General features: G+C 44.2%; 1 protein-coding gene and 1 long non-coding RNA gene across 31 annotated transcripts in view; one reads left to right on the top strand and one right to left on the bottom strand.

Annotated features, from left to right (window-relative positions):
* The window catches only part of Erc2 (ELKS/RAB6-interacting/CAST family member 2), an 860,860-nt gene that overhangs the window by 178,450 nt on the left and 659,048 nt on the right, over positions 1–23,362 (bottom strand). The window lies entirely within an intron of this gene.
* LOC120097388 (uncharacterized) lies at positions 1,898–22,001 on the top strand. 2 transcript variants are annotated; one of them, XR_005494744.2, is made up of 3 exons: positions 1,898–3,757; positions 5,781–5,901; positions 20,959–22,001. It is a non-coding gene; the product is annotated as an uncharacterized LOC120097388 (long non-coding RNA). The 2 variants fall into 2 exon arrangements; XR_005494743.2 differs by lacking the exon at positions 20,959–22,001 and adding an exon at positions 6,407–6,663 and having other exon boundaries at positions 1,900–3,757.

Genomic DNA, 23,362 nt, shown 5'->3' with positions numbered 1-23,362 from the left:
TAAAATAATAAAAATATTAAAAAGACCCGCTTAAAAACTAAATTAAAAAAAAGGCTCAGGCAAACTTTGGCAGCTGCTAGCATTTCCATTCTTCATGTCCACTTAATGCATCAGAAGACCCAATGGACAAGTCAGACCTTCGAGAAAGAGCAGGGAAGTAGAGCCCTGTGGATAAGATCCTCTTTAGTCCCCCTGCCATCAGACATGAGATGCTGAAGTTCAGTGTTCACACCTAAAATCCCAGTCTTGCCACAGGGGACTGTACTTTTGAACTCATGGATTAATAAATCTAAAATGCTTTCTTCCAAATAGAATTGGGGGTGTGTGTGTGAAATGAACTATGAGGCCCATGGTAGTGGCAGAGGAAGGGGCAAGCCCAAGAGTGAGTGATGGAGGCTAAATGAATAAACGAACAAATAATATCACTGCTATTCTAAACACTGTGATGCCTTTCTCCTGCAAGGGAGCCCCTGCGACTTTATGAGGTCATTTTCTTACCAGCAACAATGCTCAAGCCCCTACCTTTGAACTGCGTCCCATAAAAGAATGCACAAGCTAAACAAGATGCTCTATGCAGTCCTAAATGTGTCTGCCGAAATGAGGTGTTGGAGAGTAGGCATGTCATGGGATGGGGACTGTAAATGAATGATGTCATCTTTCCAATTTGGTGCTGAAATATAAATAAACCACATTGTTCATATGAATACCAGATCTGGGAGAAATGTACACAGAGCAATTGTGAGCGGAAGGGGCGTCTTTTGATTAGTCTGGGAGGAGAGAAGGGTGTGAAACAGAGGTGAACACTTGAGTTTGGTCTGATACTTCAGACTGTTTTTATTTATCTTGCTGGTAACATATCTCTTAAACTGTGGCCGATTTCTTGCAGCCTGGGTGATCATGTTATGTCCCATAAAACAACTAAGCAATCTGGCTCCTTTAATGTAAATGGAAAATGGACCTCTTCTCATAGCCCGCCCTTGCAATCCTCACTGCTCACTCTGATCCTTGCCCAGTTACATTGTTTTTCTACCACACAAAGAACATCCTGGGATGATAAGAAACAGTAACTAAGACTCCTTAATGGGGAAGAAAAGAAAGCCTGTGGAAAACTTCCACAAGGATTCAAACAAGGATGCTAGTTGCTCAAACTCCACACAGGTTCAACAATGGCTCCGTTGGGATCGCTCTTGTCCCTATAACCAAAGGATACACGAAAGGCCCACCACATGCAGGTCTTCTGAGTGGACCTAACTGGAAATCCAGAAGAGCTCACGGGAAGTTGGAGATGCACAGCCTTTCCACAGTACAGCACTTAAAACATGGGGACTCGTTTAGTGATTCACCGGGACCCATTTTCCCCTCCCCCATGACATTTCTCTCAACCTGAAACACCCATCTCTGGTCGCCATGTCAAACTCTCTTTGCTACACACTGCGGCATCACTGCTGAGACATGACTGCACACTCCGTTCCTTCTTCCTTCAAGAAACTTTCTTTAGGGCCAATGCCTCTTAACAGTTCTCCTTTTGCCTGCTTGCCTACCACAAGGATGTATCCTTCAGCCAGTGATACATAAGGTCCCGAGTACTTTCTGAATTTAATTTCCACAGAGACTCCCATGGCTCTCAGGACAAGATCTTTGATTTTCAACATGCTTACAAGTTTTCTTGTTAAGCAACCTTTCTAACCTCTGTTCTCTTTCCCTTCTCTTCCACTTTTGGAAGCACTGTTCTCTGGTCCAGCCCTGTCCTTCGTCCTCTGCCCCTTTAAGTGAGCTACACCCTTGAGTTCTTAGGCTCTTAGCTTCGATGTCATCACCTCTAGATATATCTTCCAGAAGCCCACATCACAAGGAACCATGTGTTCTATCTAAAGTCTCTCCCAGAATCCTTCAGCAGTCAGTTTCCAGCCTCCTGCCCATCACAGTGCTTACCCCCAAAGAATGGCAAGTAACTGTATGTTGGCTTGGCTTCTTCTACTCTCTAGTAAGATCTCTTGAAGGAGGTACTATGTCTGGTTCATTCTTGCATTCCCCATACTGAAAAGCCATCCATGTAAATGAATATACATGTGAAGGAGGACGACACAGTTTACCTAGCAAATGTGGTCTATCTATGGCAATGGATGTGTGCATGAATGTGGACAACAGAGGGTATTTTGGGACAGATGAGGTAAAGTATGCAGTGGGAGACTGTGATGACCCATTGGAGTATTTAGCATTTACACTCTCCCTGACGGGTCTGTTTTGTTGTTGTTGTTGTTGTTGTTGTACTGTCTTTCTTGAGATTGGATAGAGAGGGATAAAGGGACAGCTCTTGAGCTACTAGCATATAAACTTGTTCTTCTTTAAGGAATGTTCTATGTCTCAGTAAAGTGGGCCGAGAGCCTACCTGTCCAATTATTTCATCATTAATAAGGAGTACCTACATCTTCTGATATGCATTTCCAATTGTCCCCTAGCCTTTGAAAGAGCAGGGGACTTTGGAAGGCTTTGTACCAGTGCCAAAAGTCAACCGGGAAAACTGAAACTTGATCCATTAACTAAAATCAATGAACATCGTGTGTGCGAAGGCACTCGATACTGTACCTCCTCTAACATTTCTGAACACTTTACTCCAGGAGCTTTCAAGGAGATAAAAATCCTTGGTGGACTAGGAGAGGATGCCATAGCTGAATGACAATGTGTAGCTATAAACACGTGAGAAGAGAAATGGGAGGGAATGGGGAGGTTTAACTAGATAACCAGAGGCAGGAGAGATTTCACCCACAACTGAAGGCAGACTCACTGTGTCAGGTTCCTTTGCAGCTAGGAGTTGAAAGTTGGCCTGGCTATGAGTATAGAAGGAGACCAAGATAGCCAGGTGCCATGGCACTCTCTTCTTCTCCTGACTTTGAACAAGGAAAGCCACTTAAGATATGCTATGTGGATGCTCTTTCTCTATTCCTTTATTAAAGGTGGAAAAAGCCTATCTTAATGAACCACTCACCTGCTCTCTCAGAAGAACCTATCAGTTTGGGGTATAATGGGAGGAGTTTAGGATAGAACCAAAGCTGTATGTGTATGTCAAACTGTGACATCTTTGAAGAAATGGGCCAGGATCTTGGCGTCTGTTCATGAGTGTTGGCTGACCCTCTCTCCCTCCCACTTTCACTTCCACATTCCGCTATCATGCTTCTGTTATCAATTCCCAAGACATGCAGCAAATTCTATCAGAAATTTTCAGAAATCCCAGATAAAGTCTCACTAGATCCTCCCCAAGCTCAAGCCTTCCTTTTGTATAGGATTAATATACCCCAGAGCTTGTCTCCTTCCTACAGATCCCGCAGGCTTCTCACTGTCTTGAACGATACAGCTGCTGTATTCTCTGGAGAAGCAGTGTCTGCTCTGCACGCAGGCAGCTTGTTTCGACCAGATATTCACTGTGAGTCCCTCAGTGAACCAGTTCCATGAGGTTTCTGCCTCTAAGGGAATGGGCGAGCATGGAAATGAGGCCTTGAGCACAGAGCGGGCATCGCAGACAGGTGCTAACAACTCTGCTGGTCTCTTTAGAGAGCAGTATTTGTATTTGGCTGTTTTCCCTTCTTTCTTTTTTGTCTTCCTCTCTTGCTAGAGTTGTAAGAGGAAGATTATCCACTCAAACAGCCATCCAACGCCCTCTTAGGAGGCTGGGGAATTCTCTGAAAGGTCTTGGTAAGGAGGCGAGCCAACATCATATCTGTCCCGCTGCTACCTGCTGCATTGCTTCCTGAGGATGGAGGTGATTGCCAGAGAGAACCCTATACTCTGTCCATAGTATGGAGGGTGTGTTCCCCAACGGTGTTAGGGAGAGCATGGGCACTTTAAGAGGGATCCGCACACTAAAGTCAACACTCATCACTTTGCTTACGTGGCCCTTGCCGTGTCAGAAAACGGTGCTGTCCTATGTCATCCTAGTCACATGGCACAGCAGCCTTGTGACCCAGGCTGGGGTGGAGGGGCTACTTTAATAAGGACAATGTGACCTCGTGACAATGTGTATTACTGACTACTAGCCCATAGAGGCTATTCTTATCCTGGTTTACCTGAGGAAGAAACAGAGGCAGAGATACTCGGGCTGACCTAACTGGGTCTGTGGCATTCTTATGGGATCCTTGTGCCCTACTGCTTGAACCTTTGTGAATTGGCTCCCCTCATAAAAAGGGGGGAAAATTAAGTTTGGTCTGGAAGTGATCTAGGCCTCTGGAGAGACTCCAGTCAGAGCATAAAAGAGAAGCAGCTCACAGGAGTTTAAAGTTCCTGGTGAGAAGGATGAAATCCACAAAGTCTCGACTGAGGTTCAAAGGAGTGTTGTGCTGCTGACTAACCCTACTGTAAACTCACAAGTCATCCTCTGCAGCCCTCAAGGTTCAAAGGAGTGTGTGTTGCTCACAAGCTCTGGTATAAACGCACAAGTCACCCTCTACAATCCATACTGCCCCTCAATGCTTCAACCCAGCACCAGAGGGTTGGATCTGGCTAACTTAAAGTGCTAACAACTGCAGACTACCAAGGAATTCCTAGCATCCTGAGCACCGGTCCCTGCAGTGGAGTGTGGGGGAGGGGGAGGCCCTAGAAGTTTCCACCATCAAGCCACCAGGCTGAGCGCAGGTCTGTCGAATTAAGTAGTGGGCAGCACATGCTATACTTAGCTTTTAAACACTTGTAAAGTCCTCTTCATTCATTTATCTTACTTGTCACTGACAAGCTCCTCAAGGACTGTAACAGTATGCAGGGCCTGGAGAGCCTGGGTAAACAACACATATTTTATGTGGAATCTAAACTGTTTCAACCCAGAGAGTCAATAGAGGGCCTCAGAAAAACCGGGGATGCTTCCACCGAACTGCGAGGGGTTCTGGGCACCGTCTGTTTTGAGCTTCTCTACAAAGCAGAATGGGAGATCAAATATCATTAAAAAAAAAACCCTGAAGATTAAAAAAAAATTAGTTGGAAAGGAGGACAGGAGGAGAGAGAGAATGAAAGATAAACAGATGGATGGAGGGAAGACGAGAGAGGGAGAGGAGGAGGAAGAAAGAGGGCACAAAAGCCACCAAGGGAGGAAGGGAAAATCAAGGAATCGGATGAGGGATGGGGGAAGGGGAGAGGAGAGGTGGTAAGAGGAAAGAAGAAAGAAGAAAATGATTCTGGTGTGTGTACGTTTTATGATTTAGATTAAATGTGTGGTGATGAGGAAGGCTGAGCTCTTCATTTAGTGCATAAGCCCAACAAATATTTGCCCTCACTGGCTGAGATCCGCCCCAGCAGATCATCTCCACCCAGAGATGAAAGCCAAAGAATGCCCTTAGGGCCTGGCACAGCGGAAGTGGCCAGGTCACCAGACAAGCAATGATAGGAGCTCGGAGGCTGAGTGATCAGCCACAGCTTAGGAAGGGACCCGATATTCTTAGATAAATGAGATAGATGAGGGAGATCTAGAGAAAGGGACAGGAGCCCTCGGAGACTTAACAGAAGTCACAGAGAGGACAGGGCCCTCTAATGGTTACATATTTACTTTAAAACGCACTACTTTAAATTATAGCGCCCACCTCTGAGAAATCATCTAAGGAAAGTCCTGCCTTGTGCTCTGAAGATACAGAGAAGGGGGTCCTCAAGATGATGGATACTTGGAAATCTATTATCGGAACGAAAGAGTGAAGCAGCTGCACGGTCTGGGTTACTGAGGGTAGAGACTAGACATTCATAGCAGACCAGGGACCATGAACGTTTCCGAAAGAACCAACCGCTGCTGTGTCATACTTCCACAGAGGCTCCAATGCTTGTGTTGAACAGGGAGACGCCATCCGGATCTGCTCCCAGTTCTGAAAGTGGCTGGGGCGGAAAGGCAAAAGCCAGGACCAACTCTGCACTTCAACTCCTCAGAACCAAGTAATGGCAACACCAGGGGGAGGACACTGTGAGCAAGGCAGGGCACGCGTGTAGTAGGAGTGTATAGTCTGAGCCAGGGAGAGGGGCTGACGAGATGGGGGCTGGGGTGCAGCTTGGCAGAGCCAAGAGAACCAGGAAGCCAGGAGAGAGGAGGGGAGGGGGAGGAGGGGGGAGGAGGAAGGGGAGGACTGACTTGGAGGGAGACGTGCATAGCCAGCGCCCTGGACAAGGAACAAATCACTCTCCCAGCTGGTCTCCAACTTGGGTAAGGTGAGAACAAGAAATGCAAACATCCATTTTCCAATCAGTCAGAAAACAAATGGGAAGAGAGAGTTCACAGCAAGTGTCCCAAACACCGGGTCTCCAAAGCCTCCCCTGAGGCATTTATCTTCCCATGGTGGCTAGCTGGCTAGGAGTTCCTTCTTTCTGTTTGAACTGGGATATCCTTGGTGGCTTTATATGGCACACTACAAACCCACGCTGACCAGGACTGATTTGGTCCTAGGTGGAGGAGAGTCCGAGTCCCTTACTCCACTCAGGATGGATCTTCACAGCCCCTCACAGAAGATCAAACGAGACAGATCATCACTTGCAGGTCTCACAGGCTTCTCCTAGCTGACATATTCCTCTAGGACACAAACGTCCTGTCTCATCTGTTACCTCACATCTCCTCCTCTGTTTCTTACCACTCCAAACTAGAGGCCAACCCCAGGCCCATGACTTTGACAGAAATCCAATTAAAAAGATGAAATGGAAGGCCAATCCCCCCACCCCCCATCATGGTCACTTTCCTTATTAGCATATCAAATGGGTACCTTAAGGAATGTTCTCTTAGTTGCCTTTTAACCCCCAACCCCAATTCTGGCTTTCTATAGCCCTGCAAATGATATAGCCCAAGCTTAAAGCTTGGACCCACACAAAAATAGAGATTCAAGTACATACGTGATACATGTATGCTTACAGATCTAGGGAAAGCTGAGTGGAGTGTGGGAGTGGTCTTCTTGAAGATTCTAGAGCATTTTAAGTTCTCAAATCCTTTCTACCACCAAGGGCTTCCTAGAATAGAGGGTCATTAACTTTAATGCTTGGCTACATTTTGTTTTAGTGAGAAACTCTAGGTTCACTTAGAGGAGGGGCTGTGGTTTCCAGATGGTGAAGAAATTCATCACTAACAAAATCAGGACTAAGCCAAGGACTCTTCTCTGTTAGCTGTGCACAGTTTCTGTCTGTTCTCCTACTGCTCTCCAAGTAGGGACGAGTCCACCCTGCCTAAAGCCTGTAATACCATCGGCCCACCCGAGGGCACAGCAGTGTGTCCTGAGCATTTACTACTATGAATTCTGATCCCATCCCCACAGTCTGGACAGTATTAAACATCCAATCACTTTAATTTGGGTGACTACACGCAGGTTAAAGAATTTTCCTTTTCCATTCATTTAGGAGGCTTAGTTCTCTTAGTGCATTCTTGATTTAGTTTTATAATTGTCTTCTTTTTTTAATACTCATAAGTTTTTATACTATGCAAGTCACATAGGCAAGTAATAAAACTAAGCAAGATCAAAAGCTGATTAAAAGAGAGAAAACACCGATATCCCGATACTTCTGATACTCAGGTTTCTTAGTAATGTTTCTAGAAATGTTTCGATAATGCAAGTAAGCAGACACATTCACACTCTGTAAAATAAAGTATCAAGGAAAAAACTTATTTCAGAGATGGCTCACTTGCTAGATAAGCTGGACAATCCAAATTCAGAGTCCAGCAGCCATGTATGCCAGGCACACCTTGTGTGCACCTGTAACACCAGCACAGGGAGACAGAAACAAGAGGATCCTGGGGGGCCTGCTGACCAGCCAGCCTAACTGAAAACAGAGAGTTTTGGTTTGGTAAGAGGAATTGTCTCAAGAGTAGAAGGCACAGAGCTATACAGCAGGGCACCTGACAGCGTCTCCTGGCCTCTGCATGTATGTATGCCCACATACATGTGCACACACATTTTATACCATACACATTATAAATTGATCCAATAATTGATTAAAACAAATGTCCACTATATCTTGCTAGTCCCATCTTGATGCATCAGTATGGAGACTGTGGAAAAAGGCCAGCAAAATTAATTTTAATTAAAGAGATTACTCAAAAGCCCTACGCTGTTGGCTGCTTTACAGTGGATATACAGTAAACACTGACAGAATCTATCACTTGTGGACATTTGGGTGATTTTTCAGCTTTCCTTTTGCCAGTAATGCTTTAAAGAATACTTTGCCAAGGGAACAGCCTGCCTTCTGACATGAGTTTGTTCTCAACAAGGATGGATGCTTCAACATACCACAGCTGTTTTCATAATGCGTTAGGAAAAGAGAGATTCAAGTGATATCCCTGGAATAGAATATAAACATTTTAAACTTGGAAAGATATCACCAAATTCAACATCCAGGCTATACCTCTTTCCCCGGACTGTGCTTACATGAGCGGTCTTCAAACCCTTTCATCTTCAATCATCTTGTAGGCGAGCAAGTGTCCCGCAGCTACGTTTCCCTAATATAACTTAAGCCGAGAAGCTCCTGATTCATGTGGTGGCCATTACTATTTCATTAGCTAGAAGATTCCTTCTCATGTTCTTTTTCACTTTTGGGTCACTTGGAAGAGGCTTTCTTACTTTCTAATGAGAGGAATTGTACTTGTTAAAGACATCTGTAGGGCTGAGTTCAGAAAGAACAGAGCAGAAGTAAGAGAGCAAAGGGCTGGAAAGAGAGGCATTCGGGGGCACACAAGGGATGGAGGTTCTGAGGTGGCAAAGCTCTCATTACTGGGATACACTAGTATCTGATAGGCTCACTTGGGAGGGACAAGATCAGGAAGGTATCACCCAACTGGTAAGCAGGGTGTAGCCAATCGCCTTCTCTTTCATCAACCACCAGGATAGGTTGTGGTTATCCAAACTATTAGGAGTAATGGCTTCATTAGTCAAGATAAAACTTCTCTGTGAAAGACCTTTGAGTTCTGACAAAGCCTAGTTCACCCATGGGGAGGTCTTGTGCATATAAAGCCACCCACTATATATGTCCTGGGGAAAGAAACACAGCACTAACTTTCCTCCAGGTGTGATTTCTATTTGTAATGGCCCCTGGATGGTGACCTAGTCCTTACACATTTCCATAGCAATGGGAAACTAAGCACCTCAGGAGACAATGATTAAACAACTTAAACATGATGTCTCCTGGTCTTGCACTTACCTGGAATTTTGTAGCTTCATTTGAAAGCAGCTGCCCCACTCCTGCCTTTATCAGTTTAGGGGAAGACTATTATATATATATATATATATATATATATATATATATATATATATATATATTGGATGTTTGAACACAGTTGTTTTATGTACCGCTGCCCTAACCTCATCGCTTGTAGACCTCTCCACTAGCCACACCCTCTCCATTAGTACTGTGTGTACTCTAACACATACGAGGTCACTATTAGGTCAGAGGAACTCATCTTAAGAAATAATTCCTAGAATACAGTCTGAACCTGAGTCTGTACACATGTCCTCAGTGAGCACTACATAAAGACAGTTAATGTACTAGTAAGATCCAGAGGTTATGTTCTTTTAAGCATCTGTTGTGCAATGCTAAATACTCACTAAGTATAGCTCACTAAAGCTTTTATTCTGACTGCCAGTTCCCCCCCACACACACACTCACACACACTCACACACACATACATACACATAGGAATTTTAATAGGAAATATAAACTATGTTTTTAACTAAGTACTTTGCTTGCACTCATCTCAACTAGATTTGGGTGTATAATTCCACCAGTTGGTGTGTTTCTCAACCGTGATTATATCTGATATTGCTTCACTAACCTCTACAATTTTGAGGAATCCCATTTTGAAAAGCCAAGTTTTCAAAGGCCGGATATAATTAATCGTATGTGCATTCTGGGACGTCAGTGCCAGCCCTTCTGATCATCTCTGTAGAGGTGACAGTATTCCTCAGCTAATCTTCCAAAGGTAAACTTTTCAGTCACTGTAAATCCATCCCTCAGTCCTTCTTTCTCAAAATAGTTAAGAGAAAAGAAAGACCATATGAGCTTGTCTAGATGAAATCCTGGCACCCTGTGTCTATGCCAGTCCTTACCGAACTTATCAGAAAAACAAAGTGACCGGATCCTTATCTATCATAGAGAAAATTGGCACCTAAGTGATGGACACTTTTATTCCAAATTTCATAAGTTATCAATTTAATAACTTGGACATGGTTCAAAATTGGATCTACATTACTGTATAAAAGTGACAATTGTCTGAGATATTTAGAGGTCAATTTCTGGGAACAGTTCAATTTAGACAAAAATATATGTGGAAATATATTTAATCTATCACTGGCAGAACTGTGAACTGGTACAAATGTTCTCAATGGCTATTTGGGGTTGTTAATTTATATTCAAACTATGGACACCAGGAGTGTGTGTGTGTGTGTGTGTGTGTGTGTGTGTGTGTGTGTGTGCGTGCACGCACGTGCATTCCAACTGTCTCCTCGTGGAGAAAAAGCTGGACAGGTACTCAGGGCAGGGACAGTAGACAAAGGGGTGTCACAGTGTCAATCAAAGAGAGGTTTCAGTGTTACTTGCTCAGAATTTGTTTTAACAAATGATTGAACACTCACTATCGCTGTAATGGAATACTTATCAACCCTCCGAGATGGAAAACATAGCCTAGAGTTCAATAGGGAGAAAATAAACCTGGGTTATAAAGTAAGCTGCTCATATCACACAACGTCAAGTGTAGATGTGAATTTTTCAGCCACATAGGACAAGGATCCACAGTATGAGGAGAGAACACTGATGATCATTGCCAGGTACTTAGAGTTCAAGATTATGTTTTATCCTTTATTCTCTCTTTTAAGATGTGAGTATTTAATGCATGTCAAGAAATGATACATAAAATCACAATGATTTGTTCATACCAAGCATAAAACAATGAAGAGACAGGGACCGTCTCTTGAATTATGAAATGCTATGGTAAACATTTTCGTTCTGAAGAGGACAGGATTTAGATTTTGGGGAGAGATGGAGAAGCTTAACTTTCAGGGACTCAGGCTTCTGGTATCTTCTGTTTTAGGGATGTAAGACAATCCAGAGTCAAATGGAGCCTCCTAACTAGCCCCTGACTAACTGGCCACCGTCCTACCCTTTTCTCCTCCCCCCACCCACCTCCAAATTTTGACGTTTCTTAGCAACCAGCATCACAAGTGTTTTTCTAGTTTAGTAAAATACAGCGACTTCCTCCAGGAGGTCTCAGTTAGAAATCTGGCCCCTTTCAAATACTAAAGAATTCATACTTCCAAACTGTAAGGAGAGGCATGATTGGAGATATGAACACAGCTGGCTAGAAAAGGAAATGTCCCCACGTCCATGTCAGGCTCTGAACCAAGGTTCCAGTGCCAAATTCAAATCCTCCCCTAAGAGCTCAGGGGACCTCAGCTGGATCAAGTCACTGTTGTCCATCGGAATTCAGCACTGTGGGCCAGAGATTAGGAATCTCTCTTTGCTGGGTCTTTGCAAGTTGAGAGTACAACAGCTCCAAACTCAGGAAGTTCCCGAGGACAGTACTATAGAAATGCATAGGGTAAAGTCATGCAAGAAATATTTGTCTCATTCCCACACAGTCAACATGGTAATTATATAGGAGCTTGGGCATTAAGGACCCAGACATAAAGGGCTGGGTTAAAAGTGTAATTACAGCTCAGAAGCAGCATGTGCCTGGGGACATTATACTACAAAACAACAACAAAGAGAAACACACAAAATCAAGTGGTACATTGGGGTCTCCCCTTTACTATTTTTGGAAAAAATTCCATTAAAGAATAATGTACCATAATGACTATTCAGGAGCAGACAGGAGTTGGAAACTGTTAATAAACTAGGTCTTTAGTTCTCTGGCATTTTAAGGTTAATGGGCCAAGGTTCTCTGTGACTCTCAGACTTTATAGAACACTTTATTTGACATTTGTGCTACAGAGGAAAATCCTTCAGATACCCACATCTTACAACCGCGTAACAAAAGGAAGCTATTATTTTATTCTTGGGGTGGCTGGGTGGAGATGCCTTAACGAAAGAGCCAAGCCATACCCAACTGACTTCTATAAAGTTTATACATGATGAGGACATGCCCTGGGCGGTGTCTTAAGACTCAGCAAGCTCTCATGAGCTGAAATGACCCTCCTATCTCAGGAGACATTTTATCATTAGTTGAAAATTCTGGTTCCAAGCTTGCTCTGTGCTGACAGTTTTCACATCACACTTCCTTGAGAGAGCAGAGAGATTCCCTATTGTCCTGTGCATCAGCTAGAAGTGGCTCAGTTGCTGGGCAGGGCCAACCCCTTTCTCTCTAAACCACCTAGCTCTTTCCAGCTTCCTCCATAGAAACTCTCCCGAAGTTGGTCTGTTTCTAATTGCAAGCATATACAGAATCAGCTCGACTCTGAGGCTTCTCTGACCAGGAATAGCCCTCTCCACAAAACCAGGCTCTTCCATAGCTAGGCTCAAGATGTGCTCTTTTTTAAGGAAATTGCTGTAACTTGGAGTATCCTGGTGGTGATTAAGAGATCTAGAAGTGGAATCAGAAGTCCTGAGCTTCTCTGGTGGGTGTGCGGACAAGCAGAAATCACTGAACTTTGATTCAGTTCTGACTGCAGCTGTTCTTTATGTCTATAAATGAGGCACCATGTAGAAGCCCTGAGAACCTAAACTAAAAACCACTGTGCTTAACATCTCCCCCACCCCATCTCCTGCTCAAATTCTCATACTTCCTCCCCGGGAATGCCTCTCAGAGGGTGTAAAGCTTTCTTCATCATAAAGACTGTGGGTCTGAAGACTGGCATGATTTTGTACCAACTCTGCCCCAAGTGAATGCATGGTGCTTTTTGTTTGCTTCGTTCTAGAATCATTTTAATTCTTTTGCGTTTCACCCAGTGTGAAAGGGCTGCCATCCTAGCATGCCACCAACATTTCAAAATAATGTTATATCCTACCAAAATGAAACTTCTGCTGTCCTTTGCTTTCTTTGAGATTGACTTTAAATAAAGTACAATAACTGGCTAAAAATGCAACTGAGAACCAAGACTCTACTTCAGACATTTCTAGGTGAGGATCATGGTTCACAAATCGATCAGCAGGCTAAAAGATGATGAATGGTTTGTTTGTTTGTTGTTTTGTTTTAAATCTTACCTTGGTTCCAGGGAACCTTCAAAAATAATTTGAGTCTGCCCATAGTGCAAAGAAACTGTTTTTGTCTTTGCTAAGTCCCATTTTCATATGGAAATATGAGGATACTTTGGGATTCTTTTCTCCGAAGCCAAAGAGCAGGTATAGATACAAAGTCCTATGTGACTGCTCTCCTTACTTCCAGGCATGAAGAGACACCTGCTTCCTCCTTGTAGATTCACCCAAGAGGATCCCTAACTCATAAAATCTACCAAGGATCTCTGCTGAAACAAAGGGTAAATTATAATTATGAATACAACGATCCCATTCAAATAATTGTGCACCTATAATTCAAGTGGTACAGTAACCTCCAAGCCCAGACAGAGCCATCCAGTTCGATAGATTCCAGTGCATTAAGGGTGACTGACCGCCAAACTACATGAGATGCTGATCAAAGAAAAGGAGAGGGATAATTGCTTCCGACCCAAGCAATTTAAAATATGCAATAGTGGTTTTCAGGATGCAACTGTCTGGGGCCAAAAGAGGAAACCCTGTTTCCAAACTTGATTTTCTTTTGGTGGATTCAACACCAGGAGTAGGAACAAAATGATAGGATGTGCCTGAGGTGATGCTTAAGTGAATGACCTGGTTCAGGAGTGTGGAATGCTGGGCTTAGAGCCAGCCTTGGGCCCTTTCATTGGAAGAAGCAAAGACCAAGGTCAGTAGGCCACTCTGTCTGCTCCTGGCTGACTTCTTCTGAGCTTATGGAGTTGTGACCCTCAGAGAAACTGTAGCTTTCTGCTTCCTCTACTCTTGGTTTTTGGTCAGAACATTAGTTTTCTCAACAGCATGGTCTTGGTTTTCTTTCTTTTTAAAGTGGAAAGAAATTTCAAAACGTAGATATTCTGGTTCATTTCAAAGACTACATTCTCAGCCATCGCCTGATACTTTCCTCCTGTGGGCGTGAGCCATAGTTGGCCGTGATTCTTCGGTTTCCACCGGCTAACAATAAAAAATCATGTCCCATTCTAAAGAAACAAAAGAAAAATCATAATGGAGTTCTGTATTTCCTTTCCTGTCCCCAAAGAGAATCTGAAGAATGGATTCAATATGCCAAATTAAGCCATGAGAATGTATCCATATCTAATAGGAGTTAGCACATGTTACAGCACTGAACATAATTTGTATTCCAACATCTAAGGCCTTGGGTTTAGCAGGGTCTCATTCCAGTCTTGACTCAGGAGCTGTTGTCATTGTGTCCTATGAGAATCTTTATCATGTGTGTGACAAGCTGAAGGCTCCTCCTGTGTCAAAAGAAAGTTCCTTTACACAGCAATAGCACCCATGATACAGAACTGGTAACTGACTTTGAGGAACCAACTACCATAGTGTAAAGAATGGTTAATTTCTTGCAAGTCTAAGCAAGTTGTTCTAGAAACAGAAAGCTTGATGACGGAGCCCTCTTTGTCTCTGGCCAGAGCGATGTGTCCACCTGCAGCTTGGATGGTTCTCGAAGCAATTCTAAACCATGTATGTAAAGCAGGGAAGGTTCAGACTCCTAAACATTGGGCTAGCGGCTTTGGCTGGGTCCATTCCACTCCATTTCGTATCTAGACTTGCCAAAAGCACAAAGAGACAACTGGGACATTTGCTCATAGTAGCTGCTATTAAGATGAATCGGCAACACTTCAGTGTCCCAGCTTCATAAAAACAAACCCTTAGCAATATCACTTCACTCTCCAAAACAACAACTCTTTGCTCCCCTGCCTCACCAAGGGTTGCATCACTGGAAAGCTTAGGGACTTGAGGCTCTTCCTGCAAGCCAAATATCAGCTCAAACAGCCTCAGAAGGCCTTGGCCCAATAAACCTCTTACTGCCTGGACACATATGATCGGGGGTGGGAGAGATGAACATCCTTTTCCCAGAAGGAAAAAGACAATACTAATCTGGGTTCTTAAAAAAAAAACAATGTGTGTTCTTTGCTTCACTTATGATACTGGCACCTCCAAACCAGAATACATGGGTCTATTTATAAATGGTCATACTCAAATTCTCCCTTGGTCAGAGAACAGTCAAGTGGACTTCGGCTTTTGTTGAGAGGCTCAGTAGAGGCTGGGTTCATCATCCTACAAGCACAGCATCACATTTTGTAGAAGCAATTGGCAGCTCCACCATCACATTTTAGAACTAAGTCAACACCCCACACAGCTGCAGAGCCCTCATGGTTGTTAGGAATCATGTCCTGCAGCAAGTGTTTCAAATAACACTCCCCTGTGAGTCAGGTAGCAAACAATAGACCCATTCTATAGGAAGGCAAGTTGATCTGCTCACTCTCATCCAATTAGCAAGTGGAGATGAGTCCCGATTACATTTGCCATAGGGTTAAGCTTTGAATCCTTCCCTACTCCCTGCTATCATTGAAATCTAGACACCTCAAAGACTGGCTGTAAGGAAGATGCAAATGAATTCCCATAGGGAAGAAAGAAAGGGATGGGTGAAGAGAGGACAGAAGCCGTACAGAGCAGCTGAATCAGCGCACTGGCTCGACAGCACCATGACTGACTCTACCCATCTGCAAACAGAGCCCAGTGATGATAGCACATCTTTCAATTTCCACCAGAACTCCAATAAATTAAACAAGAAGATGTCTCTGTGCCTGGCATAGTGTTTGTTTAAGAAATGTTGGCTGGGCTGTGGGATGTTGTATCTCTTCCTACTCAAATGGAGTCTCCATGAAAGCAAACACTGCCCCTTGCCTGGGCACCTTCAAAGTCACCGTCATCTCTCAGGTGTCCCACGTGTCATAAGTGTGCACACAATCTCAGACCACCAAGGCTCTGAGGATCTGGGAGCTTGGTGAGTTCTCTATCTCTGCCTAGAGACAGGCATAGAGCCCCCAAGACAAGGAAAAGGCACTGTCCAAGTTTCACAGAATGCTGGGATCAGAACTGGGCTAGAACCCTGCTCTCTAGGTTCCTGAACTTTCCATGTCTGCCAGGACCTTCCTGGTGAGGTGAACCCTCCTGTTTCATTGAAATAAGATGTGTTTCTATTATTTTAATTATGTGTATGTATGTGAGGCGGTGCACATGTGTCTTAAGTACCCACAGAGGTCAGACGTGTGAGATTCCTCCTGGAGCTGGGGTTTACAGACAGTTATAAGCTACCTGATGTAGATGCTGGGAAGTGAACTCAGGTCCCCAGGAAGGGCACTATGTGCTCTTAACCACTGAGCCACCCTTCCAGCCCCTCATTGAAACTTTAAAAAAAACCCAGCCTCAGGGCCAAAAAGCCCAGGAAGCCTGACAAGAGACATTGCTTGGTTTTATGACCTCTGTATCTCCCTCTTACTCCAGCACAAGAAGGCAGAAGGCAGAGATGGTCAGCCAGCAAGCTGTGTTTGTAATTCTAGGAGTGGTTGCCCAAGAGAAAGAGGAAGTAAGCAGCCACAAGACGGGCAGTTCATCGGGGGTTTCTGGACACGGACACACAGCCCGGTATTTTGGCCTTCTGGGCTGTCATTCTTGGGAGTTCTCATTGTTTTCTGGGGTGATAACTTTCCTTCTTCTCTGAACGTGTAACCTCTTTACACAGCTCGACTTGGCTGGTTGTGTACAAGAGGCATTTTCTAATTACCACATTAGGATAGAGGTAAGATAGTAGCATTTAGGTTGTTGTGTGCATTAACACACACACACACACACACACACACACACACACACCCCTCATTTAAACAATGGTGTTGTAGGGTTCTGGCTCCCCCACCTTGTCAATTCCGTAACTGCACTCTGGGAGTAGCTGGAAGAACAGACTTCTGTCTCAGTGCATTCACTGAGTGCTCCCTCCCTGAAGCGTGCTCCACATGGGTGCTCCCACTCCACACAGTGCTCCACACGGAGCACCCTTTATTTATTATAAAATTTCTTTCAATATATCTCTTTCAGGGCGCTTCCACCCTGAAGTTCTTCAGATAATAGCATTATTTTTTTCCTCACTATACCAACCCTTACTCCATATCTCATGTTTCACATTTATGTTCTCTCTCTCTCTTTTGTCCCCATTACTAGAAGACAAACTCCCTCAGGTTAGGAGTTTTGTTTGTTTTGCTCACTGTAGCATCCTCAGAGTCCAGAGCAGTACTAGGAACATAGTACATGCTCAATTAATACTTGCTTTCCTACACCTGCACAAAAATCTCCCTCGTCTATTGGCTTTCTCAGTTCTCTGAGCATTGGAAGAACCTATGGTAGTGTCTGGACACAGCAGTTAATGGTGTCTGTTTAGTATAGAGTCACTGTTTAGCTGTTGCTGGTCGGTTAAGCATTAGCAAATGACAATGATTTGTAGGAGAGAGCTATTTCTCAGTTCTCCAAAATCCTCAATCAACAACCCTGGTCAGGAATTCAATTTTAGGGCAGTAATTGTAAGGAACATAATTTTAAAAGGCTTCATATTCAAGTGTTCATTAAAGTATGATTATAAAAGTACAAACTAGGAGCAAAGTAAAATCGCAAACAAAGGAAAATGATGAAAATGGCTTCTGATGGCTTTCAGGGACTCAGCAGACACACACGATACAAATGCGTAAAGCGTTAAGAGAGACCCATGTTCTTCCTTCCGTGGGTCATATACTCACTCAGATGTGCACAGACCATGGAACGTAGGAAACTGCAAGTCTTAATGACAGTTACTTCTGAGTGTGAAGTTTATGAGTTATTCAATATGCTTTTTAATTACATTTTTTTGAAATTTAGCTTACTGTAGAAAAGCAAAACAAAACAAACAAACAAAAACAACCAACAAATCTGCGTCTTCTGGAGATGGACTCAAGTACACGGGAAGGGAGTTCAGTTCAGCTTCACATACAGTTCTCTGTTCGCTGTCTGTCCGTGTCTGTGTGTCTGAAGCCCAGGAAAGTGCAGACTAATTTGCAGAACAATGCAGATCCTTGGCGGCATGAGTGTGACTTGAACACAGTTATGAAGGGACGAAGCACAAAGCCAGTGAAAAGGGCTTTTCATCCAGTTTGAAGTTCAGAATCAGAGAGGACACAAGGGCAGGAAGCTGGGCTTTTTTTTTTCTTTCATTCATTTGAAATGATAAGGTGAAGACAGCTTGAAAGGACTTTTAATTATGAGGAGCAGGGAGGGGTGCAGGCAGGGAGGGATCAAGGGAGGGAGAAAGAGTGGGGGGAGAGGAGGGACAGGGACAGGGAGAGAGATATCAGGATCAAGAGAAGCCTGTCTTTTAATTAATTACATCAAGTGATGGAAAAGAAGAAGGGAAACTGACTAGAGAGAAGTCTTCCAAGCAGTTACCTTGAGATTAAAACCCTGCCGGCCATGGGCAGGCAGGCAGGTACCAGCATCTCAGGAGACCCCTAAGTCCTGATGGAATACCTTGTGGTGCAGGAAGGGATACAACACTCTATAGTCTGCACAGGGAAGCCTCAGATCAGCAGGGGCCAGTGGGAGCCAGACAGACAGACTGAGGAGTGGTAAAATTCAGAAGGAAACCCTTCTGTTTCTCTTTCTCTCTCATTGTCCCTTCCTCTTTACCCCCTTCTAATGTTTTCTTTCTTTGCACCAGCTCCTTTGAAGAGAAGAGCATGCAAGTGGTGGTGTGTGAGACCCGCTTCTACCTCCCCTCCCCCTAACTGGGCCTGCACAGTTCCAGTTCTTTGCATCACTGGGGAGATTATTGGCACCTGGTTCTCAAGGGTTCCACGAGGATTAGATGAGGGAAGATATTCCAAATTCCCTACTCCAGTACTAAGTTGAATATAAGAATTCTAATTCATTACTCCAGCCTAAAATGGTCACATGAAAGTTATTATGAAGAGTGTGGACCCTAGAGACATCCGGAAGCAGTGTCACTCTGAGACCCACAAAGTCAGCACAATGTGACTGTCAGATTCCTTCTCAGAGCAACCAGCATCTCCAGAAACCCTGCGACCCTGATGGGGTCTCTTGACCTCTATGAATTGGCCTCGTGACTTGGGAACATCTTGGGAAACTTCTCTTAGCTCTGCTCTGGTGGCTGATATGCATTTCGTTGAAGGCGGTCATGAAGAGGTTAAAGTTGAGGGGATTTCAAACATGTCTAATCCAATAAGAGGCTTGGTAAAACATGCGTTATCACTTAAAGAATAAATGTTTAAAAATAGAGCACAGATGTGCAATTTGAATAAGAGAGAAGGAGGGAGGGAGGGAGGGAGAGAAGAGGAGGAAGAAGAGGAGGAGGAAGAGGAGGAGGGAGAGGAGGAGGAGGAGGAGGAAGAGGAGGAGGAAGAGGTGGTGGTAGAGGAATGGGAGGAAGGGAAGGAAGGAGAAATAGCACGTGAGAGGTCTTGGTGTCTGCAAGAGGTTCTGGGTTTGGTCCCCTAAGCTGACTATTCTGGTGTGTTCTGCCAATATGTAGGTACTGCTATTTGGGGCTTCAGATCTCTGAAGTAAAGTTGGCAAAGGGCTCAGACCCAATCCTCATGCACACATTACCTTTTCCTCCTCCTATTCTTCTCGTCCATATTTTATTTTTATTTTGTTTGTGAAACATATGGCTAGGCCTGTCCTGGAACTCAGGATCCTTCTGGTCCAACCTCCCACAAGTGTCCAGATTACAGAAGTATGCCACCACGCCCAGTTCCCTGCTTTTTTCTAAAAGCAGGATGGCATACTGGGGAAGCGGCTTTCTTCAAGTTGCTCTACTGAAGGAAGCCAAAAGTAAACGCTGAGAGCATATATGCTAGTCTATAACTAGTATGCTAAACTCTTTGCTGTTGTGACAAATACCAGAGAGAAATAATCTTAAAAGAGGAAAGAGTAAGTTGGCTCACAGTCTTAATGTGTGTCTCTTGGCTGCACCATTTCTGGCAAAGGGACAAGTAGAGCAGAGTTGTTCCCTTCCTGGGGCCCAAGATGCAAACAGGACATCACAGAAAAGGTTTGTATTTTAAGGGCACTCTGCAACTGACCTACTTTCTTCAGAGGTTCTAGCCCTACTTCCCAGCACTGCCTCCTAATAAGGCATTGTATTACAAGAAGGCAGAGCCCTTGTGTCACAGTCCACTCCTCACTAGCATTGATGGCTAGAGACCAAGCTTTCAACACAAGAGCCTTTTAAAAGCGGGGCACCCCAAAAGCCCAACAGGGACAACTAGAAACACCTATTCTAGGAACCCTTATATACAACAGAGAGCATCCAAGTTAGACAGGCACTTGTCACAAAAGATAGGCCATGAACTCCCATCAGATAACTCGGAAATTTCTGCTTCTGCAAATATTCTTTGACCCTGTGTCCTCCTGTCTCTTTCAAGAGCCAATATCAACTTTCCTGTTGGTAGAAACCATACACGCATGATCCATGCTCAAGGATAAAGTCCGTATCTCCAAATCTAGAGTGCCAGCACATGCGGGAGGTGTGCCACTCATGCTTGGAGACAGGAGGTAACTGTAGGTGTGCCACTCATGCTTGGAGACAGGAGGCAACTGTAGGTGTGCCACTCATGCTTAGAGACAGGAGGCAACTGTAGGTGTGCCACTCATGCTTGGAGACAGGAGGCAACTGTAGGTGTGCCACTCATGCTTAGAGAGGTAACTGTTTACGGTGTGTCCACCAGAGTCCCTTTCGGGATCTGGGAGTTTGCCCTCCTAAGGAGTAGAGAAAAGCATGATTTAACAGAGAAAAGAGTTGGCCCCCAGAGACTTTGAACATACTTAGGTTCAAATGGATTCCCTGAGTCTTGGGTTTGAGGCATCAGCCTAGGGGAAGGAAAGTATCCAGGCTAAGGCAGCATTCCTACTGGATATTAACAACAGCAACAACAAAAAGACTTTTTTTTTTTGTAACACCAGGTTTTGCCTCCTTGGAAACAGACTGCTTTTGACCTGAGGAGAAGAGAGCTGAGAATGTTTTAAGGGAGTTCTCTGTAACATACTTCAGACACACACGAGGCATTGAAGTCAAAGACAGAGATGTGGCTTCATCCTACCAAGGGACCAGGAACAACTTAACCCAATGAGAGTCTGCTGAAACAACCGATGCTTTTTCCTTGTGGCAATTTGATCTGGAGTGGGTCTGTGATACATTACAATGCTGGGATCAAATCAAGCTTTTCTGGAGCTCATCCAAGCACAACACGAGGCTATGGGAACCCTACTGCATGGGGCCCCTCTGCTGCTGTTTAATTGTGCTTACCTCATGACCTATAATGGTTATCTACATATAGTGCAAGAGAAATGTAAGTGGACAACAGAGTTCAGTGGCCTCAATGGGAGGGAACGGACCTGGGCTGATCAATGAGTTGACTCTGGCTTTCCCCTCAACAGCCTCTACACATGCACACATCCAGTTGTGAATAGGGTCCCGGGCTCAGGAGGATCTCTCCTGGACACTTTGCAGGGTGGCCTCTGCCATTCATGGCCATATCTATTCAGCTAATCCTTGAAGACAATCCTGACTTTCTACCCAGGGGAGGCAGGGAGACCAGACCGAGTACTCTGTGATGGCCTGGCATAGCCCTTTGAATGTTTTCGGAGACATAGGCACTTGATGCCAATTCTTGGGGAACCACAGCGAATGAGTGGACCTGTCTTCTCCTTTAATGCCTTCCTGTTCCCAACTGACCTGTGCAATTCCTGATGGCTCAGAGCAATGCCCAGATCTGGGAGGAAAGGAAAACAAAACCCAAGCTCAATCTATCTCTGATCTCAGAAGGATTCTAGCTGGTTCTGAGAAATAAGCTGGTTCTAATTTTCACTAAACAATGGTGTCTGGCCCTCATTTAAAAAGGCATTTTCATCAAGGATGTGCCTATTGGTGCTTCAGCAACAGGGAAATATTCGGGAATAAGGCTTAGGGGGTAAGATTTAGATTTAAGCTTTCTTCAAAAACCCTTTAGCAGCAGGCAGATCCAATGGTTTCAGAATTAATCATTTTGAAGTCAGTCTTTTTTTTTCAAGGGCAAGGGAAAGGAGTTGGGGGTTGGGGCTGGATTCAAGACACCAAAGACTAAAAGATAGTAATTTTCGATAATTTTTAGAACTCCCTAGAGGAAGAAAAAAAAACAAACCAAAACAATACCCCAAAAGCAAGAAACAAAATCATTCCCAATGGAGAGCCACTCCCAAAACGGCACAAATCTGGAAGCCAGATTTTTTTTTAAGGTGGGGCATAGTATCAGAGGTATATGCTTGTGAAGGAGCTGAAATGGGAGGAAACCAGAAGTTAGGTTGGCTCAAATGCCTCTTTTACCACACCGTGTCTAATATTATATCTGCTTTTTTAAAAAAAGGCAAGAAGAAAGAGAAAGAGAAGGTTAATGCATGGCTCTCTTATTTCCAGAAACAACCCAATGTTAACACTCATGAAGCATCATAAAGATGTTTGCATTGTCAGGCATAGTTGGAATTTCTGAACTCACTTCATATCACCTCTGGCTTTCCTGACAGCTGTTCAGGAGGAGTTAAGGTATTTCTCAGCAAATTGATTTATGAGACACTCACGAGTTGACACGGGTGGAATGGAGGGGTCCCTGACTAATGAGAATTCTCTGCTGTGTCTGGGATCCAAATGACATTTCACTCACGAAGGATCCAAAACACTGGAAGGAGTGAAAAGCAGAATAGGGTAAAGGGATTTGGAAAAGGGCTCAGATTAGCCATGCCTTTGAATGCTTTGGGCATGGGGCTAGGCCCTACCAAGGGTCTTATGATGCAGCAGGAAGGAGGGAGTACCATTGTGAGCGCTCTTGTAGAGCCCAGGATGCTAGAGTAAGATTTAAGAGGTGATACATCCTCCAAAGAGGATGTGATACCACCAACGTCCCATTCCTTCGAAACGTGCCTCTGTGCTCCTCTCATTCCTTCACACACTTAAGGGTTTGATAAAAGACTATTACAAGCCTGCAAGTGTGCTGAGTTTGGAGGTAAACAGCAACCACGGAAGTTCACAAGGTCATCTTCTCTTTTAGAGATCACAAACTAGCAGGGCAAAGTTTCATCCATTACAAGGGTGAAGAAGTAGAGACATGCATAGTGCAATGGGACAAATTGGAGGATGTGATGCAGCTGAGAAGGTTCTAGAAGTCTTATGTGAAGTGACGTTGCGGTGATATTGAATAAAAGAACAGGTAAAGAGAAGAGGGAAAGTGTTGCAGGCAGAAGGAACGGCATATCCAAGGGAGAGGGAACAACAGTCTCAGTTTATTTTTATCCTGATGTCGGGCAGAAGCAAGCAAAGGTTTCAGAAGTGAAGGTA

This window comes from Rattus norvegicus, chromosome 16 (genome assembly GCF_036323735.1).
Source record: "Rattus norvegicus strain BN/NHsdMcwi chromosome 16, GRCr8, whole genome shotgun sequence".
Taxonomy (NCBI): Eukaryota; Metazoa; Chordata; class Mammalia; order Rodentia; family Muridae; genus Rattus; species Rattus norvegicus.
The sequence above is the reverse complement of the archived record's forward strand: the minus strand, read 5'-3'. Positions and strand labels throughout refer to the sequence as shown.